The following is a 13,468-nucleotide window of genomic DNA, read 5'->3' as shown; positions in this document are numbered from 1 at the left end:
GAGGAAACGTCTTTATACTTCTGGACATGTGTGTGCTTAAGAGAGTTTATTAAGCAATGCAACCAATGTCATTATTTGCTTTTCACTGAGGAACCAATCTTTTTTTTTTTTTTTTTTTTTTGTCGGTCATGGGGCCTGAACTCTGGGCCTGGGCGCTGTCCCTCAGCTCTTCAGTTCAAGGCGAGCACTCTACCACTTGAGCTACAGCGCCACTTCTGGTTTTCTGGTGGTTTATTGGAGATAGGAGTCTCAAGGTCTCTCCTGCCCGGGCTGGCTTTGAACCGCGATCCTCAGATCTCAGCCTCCTGAGTAGCTAGGATTATAGGCATGAGCCACCAGCACCCGGCTTGAGGAACCAATCTTTGCCCATTGGTCTGCTCCAATTCAAGCACCAGTATTTCTTGCTTGGATTATTGTGACATTCTCCTGACTGGCCTCCTTGCCCTCCTCTGAGTCTCCATAGTTCATTCTAGAAGAATCTTGCTAACAGGTAGATCACATTGCTTTATTTTAAGAGCAAAAGCTCAGCTTACCACCAAGTTCTCCTCTTCCTCAGTATGCTACAAGCACGCTGCTCCTCAGGGCCTTTGACCTACCTCAGGGCCTTTGCATTCACTGTTCCATCTGCTCAGAATGTACACTTTTATTTATGCCTTGCTCTTGTCTTAGTTTCAGCTCAGACCACCTCCTCCCTGACTCCTGGGCCACCTGTTCAAAATCAACCCCTCCTTCCCGCCAACACTGTCCCCTGGTGCTTTCTTTCCTGCCAGAATTTATTGCTGCCTGAAATTGATCTTCACAAAATGTGTACTTAATTTGTTTTGTCTCCCTCACCACGCACACTGAAACTTTGCCTGTCTTCTTTGCAAACTGAACTTTGCCTGTCTTCTTCATTGTCGCACTCCAATAGTTTGGAACCACCTAAATGATTTGTTCAGATGGGTTGCTGGCTTTCTCGTGTAGCAGGTATGGGTGGACCTATCTAATTAGGTCTAACAAGTTTCCAGCAAGTTTCCAGCTAATACTGTGGGCTCAGTGGCAGTACTTTGAGCACCCCCTGTCTCAACAAGGCCTGACACCTGTAGGCCACAAATGCATGGGTCATTACATTTTTCCGGCCACTCTTCTTGGTATTGGCAGTTTTCTTTTCAGCTAGCATTTATGTACTGGACCTCCCAGTCTGTGACAGGAAGGCTCAAGTATGGTCAGCTAAAATGGTTTATCAGCTTCATGGGCTTGAGAGCTGCTGTTAAAGTGTTGAAGCTTTATAGGCCCATGGGGAGCTGGTGACAGCTACTGCTCTGTCTGCAGATCTTCAAGCTGAAAGGCGGCACCGCTCTTGCTGGTCCCCGCGTTATTACTCAGGCTTCCCTGTTGCGGCCTGGCTGTGCTGTTGGTCCCACTCAGCCTCGGTACACTGGAATGTACTTGATCAGACCCCAGGTAGGTGATGATATGTAGACAGCCCAGTGACTCATGCAATGAGTCACACACACCCCATAAAAATCTAGCGAGATTTGTAACCCCATAGTCCAGAAAGGTAAATGTGTGTTACATGCATGGGCACACATGTGCAAACACTTTTCTCATGTTTAATTTCAGGATGCCTCAATCCCATTTAACTCCAGTTTAAGCATGCCCAGTTTAAAAATTAGCTCACTATTTGGCAAAACAAGCAGAGCCAATCTGGATCACTAGCTTATTATTCAAATTCCTGCTGAGCTTTAAGGGTGAAAAGTAAGAGAAAAGTCATGGTAGCAACACACTGGTTCATGAGATTTAGCATCTTGGGATGAGAGTCAGGTTTTGAAGCGCAAGTTGGAATTCTGAAGGCCTAGAAGGGTGAAATTGACAACATATATTTAAAAATGGTCTCCTCAGGACAATGGGAAGAGAATCTTCTTGGTCTAGGCTCTGGGGAGGAATTGATGGGCCCTCTTTTGTTTCCATCTATAGGCTCTCCCCTAGAATTATGTTGGCAAACTATGGCCATACTCTTGAGACAAGGTATGAATTTCTCAGAGTAGACAGAGTGGTACCACATCCCTTAGCAACTTGTTGATAGATTAATGATTCCAGTAGCAGTGGGTTTGGGGCAGGGGTTGTTTGTTTATTTTGTTTGCAGAGGGATATTTATTTACTTTATTTTGTATAATGGTTTGGATTTGGGATCTCCTGTTTGAGCCATGTCCCGAGTTCTTTTTGCTTTAAATGATTTTTTGAGTAGGATTCATGTTTTTGCCTGGACTGTAATCCTCCTATTTATGTTCCTCATATAGACGGGACAACTGGTGCATACCATTATGCCGAGCTCACTAACTTTTGCCCAGGCTGGCTTCTGATTGGGATATGCTATGGATATTCATGTGCAGATTTTTTTTTTTGTAGATCTATGTTTTCACTTCTCTTAACTCTTACAGTGGTTTTTCTCTGAAAGATTTACCTAAACAATTCTTAGTGTGCATATTTACATATGCATATTATTTAGGCATGCATATGTATGTGTATATACATACATATATTTGTGTGTGTATATATATATATATATATATATATAATCTCATAGCAAAGCAAGTTGGCTTCTATCTTATCTGGAACCTTCTATGTAATCTGGAGATAGGACAGTCTCTTTTGCCTCTGTGAGGCCACCAATACAAAGAAGGAGGAGAAACCTAGCTTCCTGACCCTCTATCAGAATGTCATGAAGATGAATAAAATGAGAGAAGTCAGATGGCAGCTGCTCTTCTGAAGACACCAATCAGATAGACAGGCAAATTAACAAGTCTAGTCAGCAAGATGGGCTTGCACCAAGGGTTTTGACATCATACAGAGGACTGTATCCACTAAAAGGCCCATGCTTGCAAACAGGGGACACAGATAGCATTAAAAAAAACGCACCATTTGCTCAAGAGTTTAGTTTTCTCTGAGGTGAGAATTTTCTAGTTACCTTCCTAGGAAGAGAGCCCCCAGCATGGCACTGTGGACACCCTGTTTGGCAGCAGGCAGGGCAAGCTATGTGTAGTGATTGATGCTCAGAGAGGCAAGCTTGGATCCCAACTCAGCCATGATAAGCATGCATATGATGAATGAAGTAAGAAATGCAATGTCAGGCAGGCCTAGACTCAGACCCCAACACCAACACTCAATTGCTATATGATCTAGGATAAGTGTTAAATGTATTCCCTTCCCCCACCCATAAGTAAGATGATACCAATGGAGATATTTTCCAGGTACCCACCCACAAGAAACTAACCACAGTGCCATGGTTACTGAATTACTTTTAAAGGTAGGATTAAAGACTTTGGGTAATCTAACCATCACCTTAAGCTATTTAGAAAGCTAAATTTTCTACTGGACAATTAATTGAACCCACCTATTTGGCAGCTACTATTTATTACATACCATAGCACAGAGAGAGCTGAGGACAAAACTTACTTTTCCCCCGTGGATATACGCCTCACTTTGGGGAAGAAATTGAGAATCACAAAGTTCTTAAAGAAAAAGTAAGTAAGAGGTAACCCTGATGGTTAAGCCTATTCATATTCAGAGAAGAGAAGCAACAGAAAGGCCTGGGAAGACCAGACTAGGACCAGTAGGATGAGTTCACAAAGGTAGTAGGGAGGAAGACAGACTGGGTGAGGGCAGATGAGGGGAAGGGAGACCCACATGAGACAGGCCACCCAGAGGTCTGGGCTGGGGACAGGTGGGTGGTGCAGAGACCGGGCCAGTGACAAGCATCCTTCCCACCATCAGGAATGGCAAGCCTCGGCCTCCTTTAGTCCCCTGTTTCACCAATAATTATCCTTCCCAGGAAACCATCTGTCATGAATACCTATTCATGGGGTGGAGGAGGGGAGAGGGGGAAGGGAGGAGTTAGGTTACCATCACATAAACAGCAATGCCAAGGTGACTTCTGGCCTTAGTTGTCCTGCATCTGCCCCCTTCTCCTGAGGCAAGCACCTTGGTACCTTTGGGGAGCTAGCCACCATTCATTGCTCCCAGTCTCTGCCACACTGGATGTGATCATCACATCCTATGTCAGCAGTGGGCACGGTGCCCACACTCACTTTGAGAGGAACTGATGGAGGACCATTGGGAAGGAGATGCACCTGTTCTTCATAGGGCGACTGTTCTGGGGGTTGGGAGATGTCCCCTGAGCTGCTGGCAGCCCTATTGCTACCACAACAGCAAGTCCTCCTGGCAGCAGATGGAGGGAGAGATTCAAGGTGGGACATGTCTGCACACCTGATCAAAAAACAACTCTTCAAACTGAACTTTGGCCTATGATCACTAAACAATGCAGACTTAGTTAAGTGATTACTTTGCTCGCACCAGAACAGTACAGACTTTTTCGTAGCATAGATATGTGTGATTCATAACCCAGGAGCAGTGTCTGGGATAACTGCGCATGTGCAAAAGCACCATGGTCCCTTTACACATCCTGAATAGGATGGGCTTGGCTTGCAGAGATCAAGACACAAAACTTGTTTGTCCTTTGGCTCTGCTCACAGAGCAACTCTTTCCAAACCCTTGATTGTATTCCTCTTATTCCCAACCAAAATAAGAAGCTCTTGGACCTTTCCAGTATGTTTGCAAGGCTCCAAGAAGGAAGAGATGGCAAAAGAAAACCCTGCAGGATTTATAATCCTTTTCTTCCCTATGCATACAGAGCTCTTTACAAAAAAATGAAGCCTTAACTTTCCCGCAGTGGGATCTGACTAATGAATTCACTTAGATCTCAGCAAAGAGAATTCACTTGCTAAGCCTCATTTCCTGCTTCCCAGCTGAGCTCCAGACCTACCTCGTTCTCTCTCTGGGAGCCCACCGGCCTCTGAATGAGAGAAAGGAGTCCAGGAAATCCTTAACCCCAGCCTCCACCACTGTACTCAAGCCGGCCACTCACCAATCCGGGAGGGTAGCAGGATCGTGCCGGGGACAGGCCGTTCTGACAGAGCATAGGCTTGAAGGGTGCAGCAACCTGATACACCCAGCACTCACCTGGACTCTGGGCGCGTTGGGGTCCGGCTGGGTGGGGCTGCGGCTCCCGTGCTCACACTGCGCTGCGGGGCAGGAAGGGGGGGCAACTGGCAAGGGGCTGCGGGGGAAGGAACTCCCATTCACAGCTTGTAGGCAGGGCAGAAGCGGAGGTACTCTGATCCTCACCAGGCAGCCAGGACCCTGGTCTAGTTTTCCTGCTGCCTTGCTACTGCGAATGGAGTCCAGGCAGCCCTAGGAGAAGGACTGGGTGAAACCAGACTCGCCCCAGCCGGGCAGCACGGCAGGTGGCCTTCCGGCTTTGGGAACCTGGGGACAGGGCAGCCAACACTACTGTGCCCACTGAGAGTCCAAGGACAAGCGGCTGCAGACGAACTTCTCCTGCTGTCATGTGATCTTGTTTTTGGACCAGACACAGGAGCTATTTGGGGGCTGGACAACGGCCAGGTGAAAGGATACGCATCTCATCCAAGCTCTCCTTGGCCTTGCTCTGACCCAGTCCGGGGGGGAGGGGGGGGCAGGCTCCATGTGAGACAGAGGGATGGGGCTGGCTGCAAGCTCTGAGTGCCACTCACCCATCAGACTTTGTCCGACTGCTTCATCCTCTGCCCTTTGAAGTTTCACAGAGGACAGAATGTCCTGGAGAGAGTAATGACTTCTGTGTGGTGCCCAAGGCAGACAGGTTGTCCTGAGGTTGTTTGTTTCGGTGGTATTGGGGTCTAACACTTGAGCTATGCGCCTCCCTTTTTTGGTAGGTTATTTTTTTTTCAAATACGCCCTCACATTTTTGCCCAAAGTAGCTGGGTCCACAAACCCCCACCCATATCCTTGCTTTATAGCTGGGATTATAGATGCACCCAAAATGCCCAGCTTATTTGTTGGGACAAGGTCTTGCTACCTTTTACCTTGGGCTGACCTTGAGCCAGGGAGCATCCCAATGTCTACTGCCTAAGTAGCTGAGATGATTGCATGTGCCACTGCACCTGCTGCCAGGTGGGTATTTCTGTCATACAGTCACGCATGTACTGTTTTAGATACATGCATTCTCATCAACATTTCAGCCCTGGAAGCACCAGTAATGGTGAGGAGTCAGGCGAGTCTCATATGGAATACATGATTATGCCTTTCTGCTTTCGCTCTTTCTGCTTCTAGTCCTATGCTTGTACATTTTACTACATTGCAGTGGCTTGATTTCTTTTTCACTCTGATTCTCCCAGTGGACATGAATGATAAGAGTAGAAACAGTCATGCTGACCAACTGTCAAGTCAATGTTTTTGTCTTTACTACCATCCTTACAATTACTGATTACTAGATGCTTGCTAAATGCTCCTCGTGCTGGACCTCTTTCCTAACCTCACTGAATCCTCCCTCCTTCCTACCATAAAGATAACATCACACCTGTCACACAGCCAGGGAAGCTGGGGTCTGGAGATGTCCCGCATCCATCCTCACCTTCAAAAGTGCTACAGAGAGACCTGAACATTCCAGAGCTGGGTTCTCAGCCACTTTACTTTGCCTAGAACTGTAAATGGTTGATATTTCACTCTTTTTTTTTCTTCCAAGAGAAAAAGCAACATTCTTATGCAAGTTTCATTCAGTTTCATTCTCAAATGCAGTTCTAGAAGGGGAGAAAGAAAAAGTTTGTTTTTTTTTTTTTTTTGGTCAGTGGTAGGGCTTGAACTCAGGGCCTAGGCACTGTCCCTAAACTATTTTGTTCAAGGCTAGCCTGATACCATTTTGAGCTACAGCTCCACTTCTAGTTTTTAGGTGGTTAATTGGAGATAAGAGTCTCATGGACTTTCCTGCCCAGCTGGCTTTGAACTGTGATCCTCAGATCTCAGCTTCCTGAATAGCTAGATTTACATGCATGAGCCACCAGCTGAGCAAAAAGTTTTCATATGTTCATAGGTCCTGGTCTTGATTTTTAGGTACAGGATAGAGACTGGTCTCTTTTCTCATTAGCCATTTTTCTATGAATAATTCACTATATAAATACACATGCCAGAGAGGGCTGGGGTAGCACTGTACTCAAACTGAATTGCCCTTTCTGAAGCTGCCCTGAGGAAGAGCCAAAGATGGAATCCAATTGCTTGTCCAACACTGCCCTCTGCAGGCGATTAGGCAGATCACACCCAGTAGTGGGTTTCAAAGCAGCACACCAAGATTATTAGAGAATTCATTTTCAGGTACTCCCTTCCTGCAAGTACTCTTTCCTAAAACTGGTTTGTTTGAGAACATATCTGTGTTCCTAATAATCCTTCCTCTAGAGTATAAAAGGACAGTCTACCTACCACCCTGTAATTCTTAAGGTGTCTTTCCCCCAAGTGTAAAAAAAAAATCTCATTTTCTAAACTGGTACCTTCCGTTGATCATTTAATTCAACTTTCTCTAATAGCTCATTTAACATCTTTAAAAATTTGACATCTTTCTAATGTTTGCCTTGAACAGTGGTAGAAAACAAATCAAAAAGAATTTTGGAAATAATTATAACAGAATAGTTAATAGCTACTTAATTTTTTATCTTTAAATATTTGTACAAAGGAATTTGTCATTCAACCAAGCAGTTTATGGGCTGGGAAGGTGGCTCAGTGGTAGAGTGCTGGTCTCACATGCATGAAGCCCTGGGTTCCTCAGTACCACATAAACAGTACTACTTGAGCACTATGGCTCAAGTAGTAGAGTGCAGCCTTGAGCTGAAGACCTGAGGGACAGCTCCCAGGCCCAGAGTTCAAGCCCAATGACCTACAAAACAAAAACGAAAACAACAAAAGTTTATGAATATAATACATCTTGATCAATGCCTCCCCTTTGAACATCCTCACCCGTCCCTCCCAAACCACACTATCCCTTATTTTTGTAGAATAATAGTTACTCTTAAAGAATAATGTCTCAGTTTTTTGGTTGTTTTGGTGTGTGTGTGTGTGTGTGTGTGTGTACATGTGTGCATATGCATACTGGAGCCTGAATTCAAGACACTGTCCCTTAGCATTTTTGCTCAAACTTGGCATTATCATTTTGAGCCACAGCTCCATTTCTGGCTTTTTGGTGGTTAATTGCAGATGAGTCTCCTGTACTTTCCTGCCTGGGCTGGTTTTGAACCTTGACCTCAGCCTCCTGAAGTCACCTGTAACCAGCGCAGTTTGATTTTTAAATTCCAATATCTGTAGCATACTGGAATTCATCGTCTTCAAACGATAGGAACTTAATGATGAAAATTAACATACTGGTTTTAAAATGTATGTACAAGTAACATTGTCTTTCAAAATTGTTTCAGGAGGGACAGAGCAAATATTAATGAAAGCTGAAGCCCACGTTGGCTATTAGTTAAAATTAAGGCGTTGTGATACTGCTACCCTCCAACTACTCATTGAGTGTCTGCCCATGTGTCAGATCTTGTTTTGGGGTACTCGATAGAAGAACCTACCTAACTTTCTTCTCAGAAACTGTCTGAAGGAGGGGCTGGGAAGGTGGCTCAGTGGTAGAGTGCTTGCCTTGCATGCATGAAGCCCTGAGTTTGATTCTTCAGCACCACATAAGCAGAAAAAGCCAGAAGTGGCGCTGTGGCTCAAGTGACAGAGCACTAGCTTTGAGCTGAAGAGCTGAGGGACAGCACCCAGGCCCAGAGTTCAGGCCCCACAACTGGAGGGAAAAAAAAAGAAAGAAAGAAAAGAAAAAGGAAAAAAAGAAATTGTCTGAAGGAAACAGATTAATTGAATAATGATTCAATTCAATGGGATAATTCAGTTTGATTAGCCCCATCATGGAAAACTATCTGATGAATAGAGAATATTCTATAACTGTGCAGTAGGACTCACCTAAACTTGGAGGGGAAGTCAGAAAAAATGGCCCTAAAAGAAGAAAATCTAAACCAAATCTAAAATTCCCAAGAAGTTCTATGAAATGACAAGAAATCCTAGGAGGAAAGGCCATTGGATTTGGGAAGATAAAGGAAAACAAGAATCAATGTTCGTAAAGTTGGTTTTAGAAAGGGCTTTTTGTCCTTCTGTAAATTCAACTCATATTATAAATGAATGGATCAAAGCCAGAAGTGACTTTCCCCCCAAGGGAAACACTACAATTTCCAAAGACCACTTTTTTTTCTTCTTGCAACTAGAATTGTGTTCGTGGCACATCTAGTAGGTGAGGCCAGGAGTTCTGCTTGGTATCATACAGTGCACAGGATCCCCTATGGCAAAGGATTATCTGCCCCACCCCCACCCCCTGCAGTTGAGAAAGCTTGTGATCCATGAAGGATCACCATATTTATGGTGCCTAAATATGGCCAGTGGATAAAAATTCATAGTGCATTTATTCATTCCCTCATTCCCTCATTCATTGGACAAATAAAAAGTTCATTATATTCAAGACACCATTTTGAGCATAATTGTAGCATATCAGGCACACCTTACCCCAAATCATTACCTCAAACAGCCTGCCTGATTGTGTTCTTCTGTTCTTCTGTCTAACATTTTCGCTATTGGAAAACTAGTCTTGATGTCTGCAGAAGGAAGCTATTCAAAGGTATTAATATTACCAAAGCATTATTTTAATCATGAAAAGAACTTCACGGCCATAGAGAAATGGTTATATAATTAAGGTATATTGTTCAATGGCATACAAGAAAAGAATTTTATGTCCATAGAGAAATGGTTATATAGTTAAGGTATATTATTCAATGGAATACAAGCAAGTAAAAAAAAAGAGGCAAATCTCTTCAAGATAACTATGAAAATATTATTAATTGGAAAAGCATTTCAAAATAGTAGGTAGAGTATGACTGATCTTATTTGTGGTCTTAAATTTGTTTTATGTTGGGATTGGAGGTGTGGGTCAGTTGACAGTGTACCAGCCAATGAAGGACAGTGTCAAGTACTGAGTTCAAGTCCTGGTCTTAGGCCAAAAAAGAAAACAAAAGAAATTTGTGTGTGTGTGTGTGTGTGTGTGTGTGTACATGTATGTTTAATTGCTGGAGAGAAAAAACTCACCAAATGTCTAAGAATTGCTTTCTCTAAGGAATGAAATCAAACAAAGCTATGCTATTTTCTTGGCAATAGCTCTCTATCTAATTCCCCCCTTTCACTTAGTTTCTCTCCCAATATTCTCTATCATTATTTAACCAGTCATCAGATTTGAGATCTTCAACTTCTAGGGCAACATCCATTACTTTGTTAATTCCAAGGCCCTTCAAAACTTAGCTGTAGCCAGGTGCAGGTGGCTCAGGCCTGTAATCCTAGCCACTTAGGAGGCTGAGATTCGAGGATCATGATTCGAAGCCAGCCCAGGCAGGAAAGTTTGAGACTCTTATCTCGAATTAATCATTAAAAAGCCAGAAGTAGAGCTGTGGTTCAAATGGTAGAGTGCTAGCCTTGAGCAAAAGAGCTCAAGGAACAGTGCCTAGGCCCTGAGTTCAAGCCGCAGGACTGGTGCACACACACACACACACACACACACACACACAAACCAAAAAAAACCCAAAAACCAACAACAACTTAGCTGTAGCCAGTTTTCAATCTTCATAAGCTCTTTCTGGAATCTGCTTCTCTCATTGCTACTTCCCAACCCACCTTTCTGGAGCTGAACATGGTGAACTCAATGGGACTTCAGCACTCCTTACTTTTTCAAAGCAAGCTTGCCTCTTCACCTGGAAACAAAGTTTTCTCTGTGTTTACTTGTATTTAGTCAGGATAGGCTAAGTTATAGTGTAGTTATAAATAACTTCTGAGTTTCAGTGACATAAAATCACAAAGGTTCATCCCTCCCTCACCAACATGGACACATCCATTAGAAGGTTGGCTAGAAAGCTGGGCTGTAACCCATCTTGACCGGCAATGAAGGACATTTGAATAGGAAGGAAACAGGAAACCTGGAAGTAACTTTTAGTCACATTACATTGGCCAAAACAAGTCATGTGGCTATACTTAAAAGAAGTTGGGAATTGTAATTCTATTACTTTCATAGAAGATGGGAAGTCAGGGGCTGGGAAGGTGGCTCCGTGGTAAAGCACTTGCCTTGCATGCCTGAGGCCCTGGGTTCGATTCCTCAGCACCACATAAGCAAAAAGAAAAAAGCCAGAAGTGGTGCTGTGGCTCAAGTGGTAGAGCCCTAGCCTTGAGCTGAAGAGCTGAGGGACAGCGCCCAGGCCCAGAGTTCAGGCCCCACGACCGGACCCCCCAAAAAAAGAAGATGGGAATTCATAAATATTTGGGAAACAAAGTTCTACAGTTACAGGGGGAAATGGTATAAATAGATCCACAGAGTAAAGTTTGCTGATCTTGTTGAATACTATCTATCCTTACTCATTTATCTATTTACTTCTTGTGGTTTTGTCAGTGTCAGCTTTATGATTTTGAAAGGACATTGTAAGGCGTGTGTGAGTTTTGCAGTCATTTCTCTCCAGTGAGTTAAAGCTTTGATCATCATCATTCTCCGTTAGGTGCCTCAAAGTCTGCCTTGATAGCAATGTATATACTAATAATTTTTGTCAATATTTTTATCTACTCTTTAATTGCAACACTTTAACACTGTTTTTGATTTGGTACTAAATTGTGTAGATTTTTTAATAAATTGTATAAATTGTATAGATTTTTATCAAGTTCAATTACCTTTGACTTTTAATCAAAGTAATTCATTTATATTTAATGTAATTAATCTATTTGAATTTAAGCCTATTATCTTTTCTGAAATTTTGTGGGTTTTTTGCATTTATTTTGGAGATAGGTGTCTATGTAATCCAGGTTGGCCTTGAACTTGAGATCTTCTGCCTCTGCCCAATGAGTTTTCTTAACTATTTTCATGTATCCTGTGTACTCTGTACCCTTTTGTTCTCTTTTATTGTCTGCTTTTAGAGTATCTGAATATTTTAGTTTTTATTCTGTCATGTTCAAAGTTATATTTCTTAGTATTTTTAGAGGTGATCCTAGACAACACAATATGAGTGTCTAATGTTAATAAGTATTTCTTCTGTAATGATACAAGAGCCTTGTAACATTTTAATTCCACTTCCTCACTCTAATATACACTTTTTAGTAGATTTTAATTACTTTTAGCCTCTAGTAGCAGAAAACTGGAATTTTTCTATTACAGTTGTTTCTACTGAATCTCTTTCATGTTGTCTTATTTCCATATGGGCCTGGTTATTTTCCTATGTGTTCAGATTGTATGTGAGTGATTGCTAGTAGAAGCACTGTGAGATTTAGTAGGATGTTACCATATGCTATTACATTCCTCCAGAGAGCATTTACATTGCTGCTACATGGCACCTGGGGATATTAGCAACCTGCGATCACCTTAATCTAATTTAAAGAACTGAATTCATTTAATCTAGACTGAGGCTTTACAAAATCCCATCTGCTTCAAGTCATTCAATCCTTAGGTTCACTCCTGAGTAGCTGGTGGAGGGTTGCCCATCCCCCTCCTTTGGTAGACACTGGATTTCAACCTCTTCCCAGGTAGGCCAGCTGTGAAGTGATGATTCACCTTGGTTTTCAAGAGCAACAAATGCCCATTGACAGGCTTGTCTCCCTTGGTTGATGCTCTGATACTGCTCTGTTGAATCTTCATTATTTCTTTTAACTCTGCTGTTTTCAAGCGGACTCTGATTTTATTTTATTTTATTTTTTTCCTGCTTTTCTAATGTCATCAGCCAGAGCACAGGTCTTAATCATGTACTGAGCCATTTCCAGATGGAAAGAAATGTGTCTGCGCATGTGCAGCCCTTATGGGAGTGGTGGGTCCTGGTTAACTAGAGAGCAGGGCTGCTGTTGGCCTGGTGGGATAGGCTTTCTGTTGCCAGACACCCCATTTTTTGAAGACACGTAGGCAAGGAAATGTAGGCTTTTGAAATGTGAAATCTCCATTTTCAATATTGAGCCAAAAAAAATATTAACTCTCAACTAGCCAAATGAAATACACGTAGGGTCCACACCCAATTCCGGATAGTAGTTTTAAAATAGCTGACCCTCAGTTGATGCTTCTGGCAGAAGTGGGGGACAGTGGAACTGTTCTACTCACCTCTAGCCTCCCTGTCATCTGCAAAGCTTTGAATAAACTCCAGTCCCTCCTACAAAGCATAGTTTCGAGGCTGGAGCCATGGCTCAGGTCTTACAGCCCCAGCCAGTGAGCGCAAGCGTTAGATACCCAGTTTGTGTCACGATCTTGGACAAAAACCAAATAAACATAGTTTAGAAGCCAGTTTATGTCTTTATGGAGATCTCTTAAAAATGCCAAAGGATCAGGGATGGATTCCATCTGGAGCACCAACTACATTTCTGAAAGATCTCTTCTTGTCTCTTTCCCAGGTCCTCCAGTGACCCCCAGCGGCTCCTCCAAACTTCCTCCTTTGGCTTTAAAAAAAAATCAATTTATTGTAAAGATGTTGCACAGAGGGGTTACAGTTACATCAGTAAGGTAATGAGTATACTTCTTAATGAGCATTGGTACCCCCTCCTTTGTTGTTCTCCCATGATCCCTTCC

At 43.0% G+C, this 13,468-nt stretch overlaps 1 protein-coding gene across 1 annotated transcript in view; it reads right to left on the bottom strand.

Moving 5' to 3' along the window:
• Nucleotides 1-5,314, bottom strand: part of Fgf1 (fibroblast growth factor 1 (acidic)) — a 95,921-nt gene extending 90,607 nt beyond the window's left edge. Inside the window, exon 1 of the mRNA XM_013020455.1 lies at nucleotides 4,999-5,314. The gene's annotated coding sequence lies outside the window, so the exon portion shown is untranslated. The remainder of the gene's footprint in view (nucleotides 1-4,998) is intronic.
• Nucleotides 5,315-13,468: the final 8,154 nt, after the last annotated feature.

This window comes from Dipodomys ordii, unplaced genomic scaffold (genome assembly GCF_000151885.1).
Source record: "Dipodomys ordii isolate 6190 unplaced genomic scaffold, Dord_2.0 Scaffold50, whole genome shotgun sequence".
Classification (NCBI taxonomy): domain Eukaryota; kingdom Metazoa; phylum Chordata; class Mammalia; order Rodentia; family Heteromyidae; genus Dipodomys; species Dipodomys ordii.
Note: the sequence above shows the minus strand (reverse complement) of the source record. Positions and strands in the feature narration are given on the sequence as shown.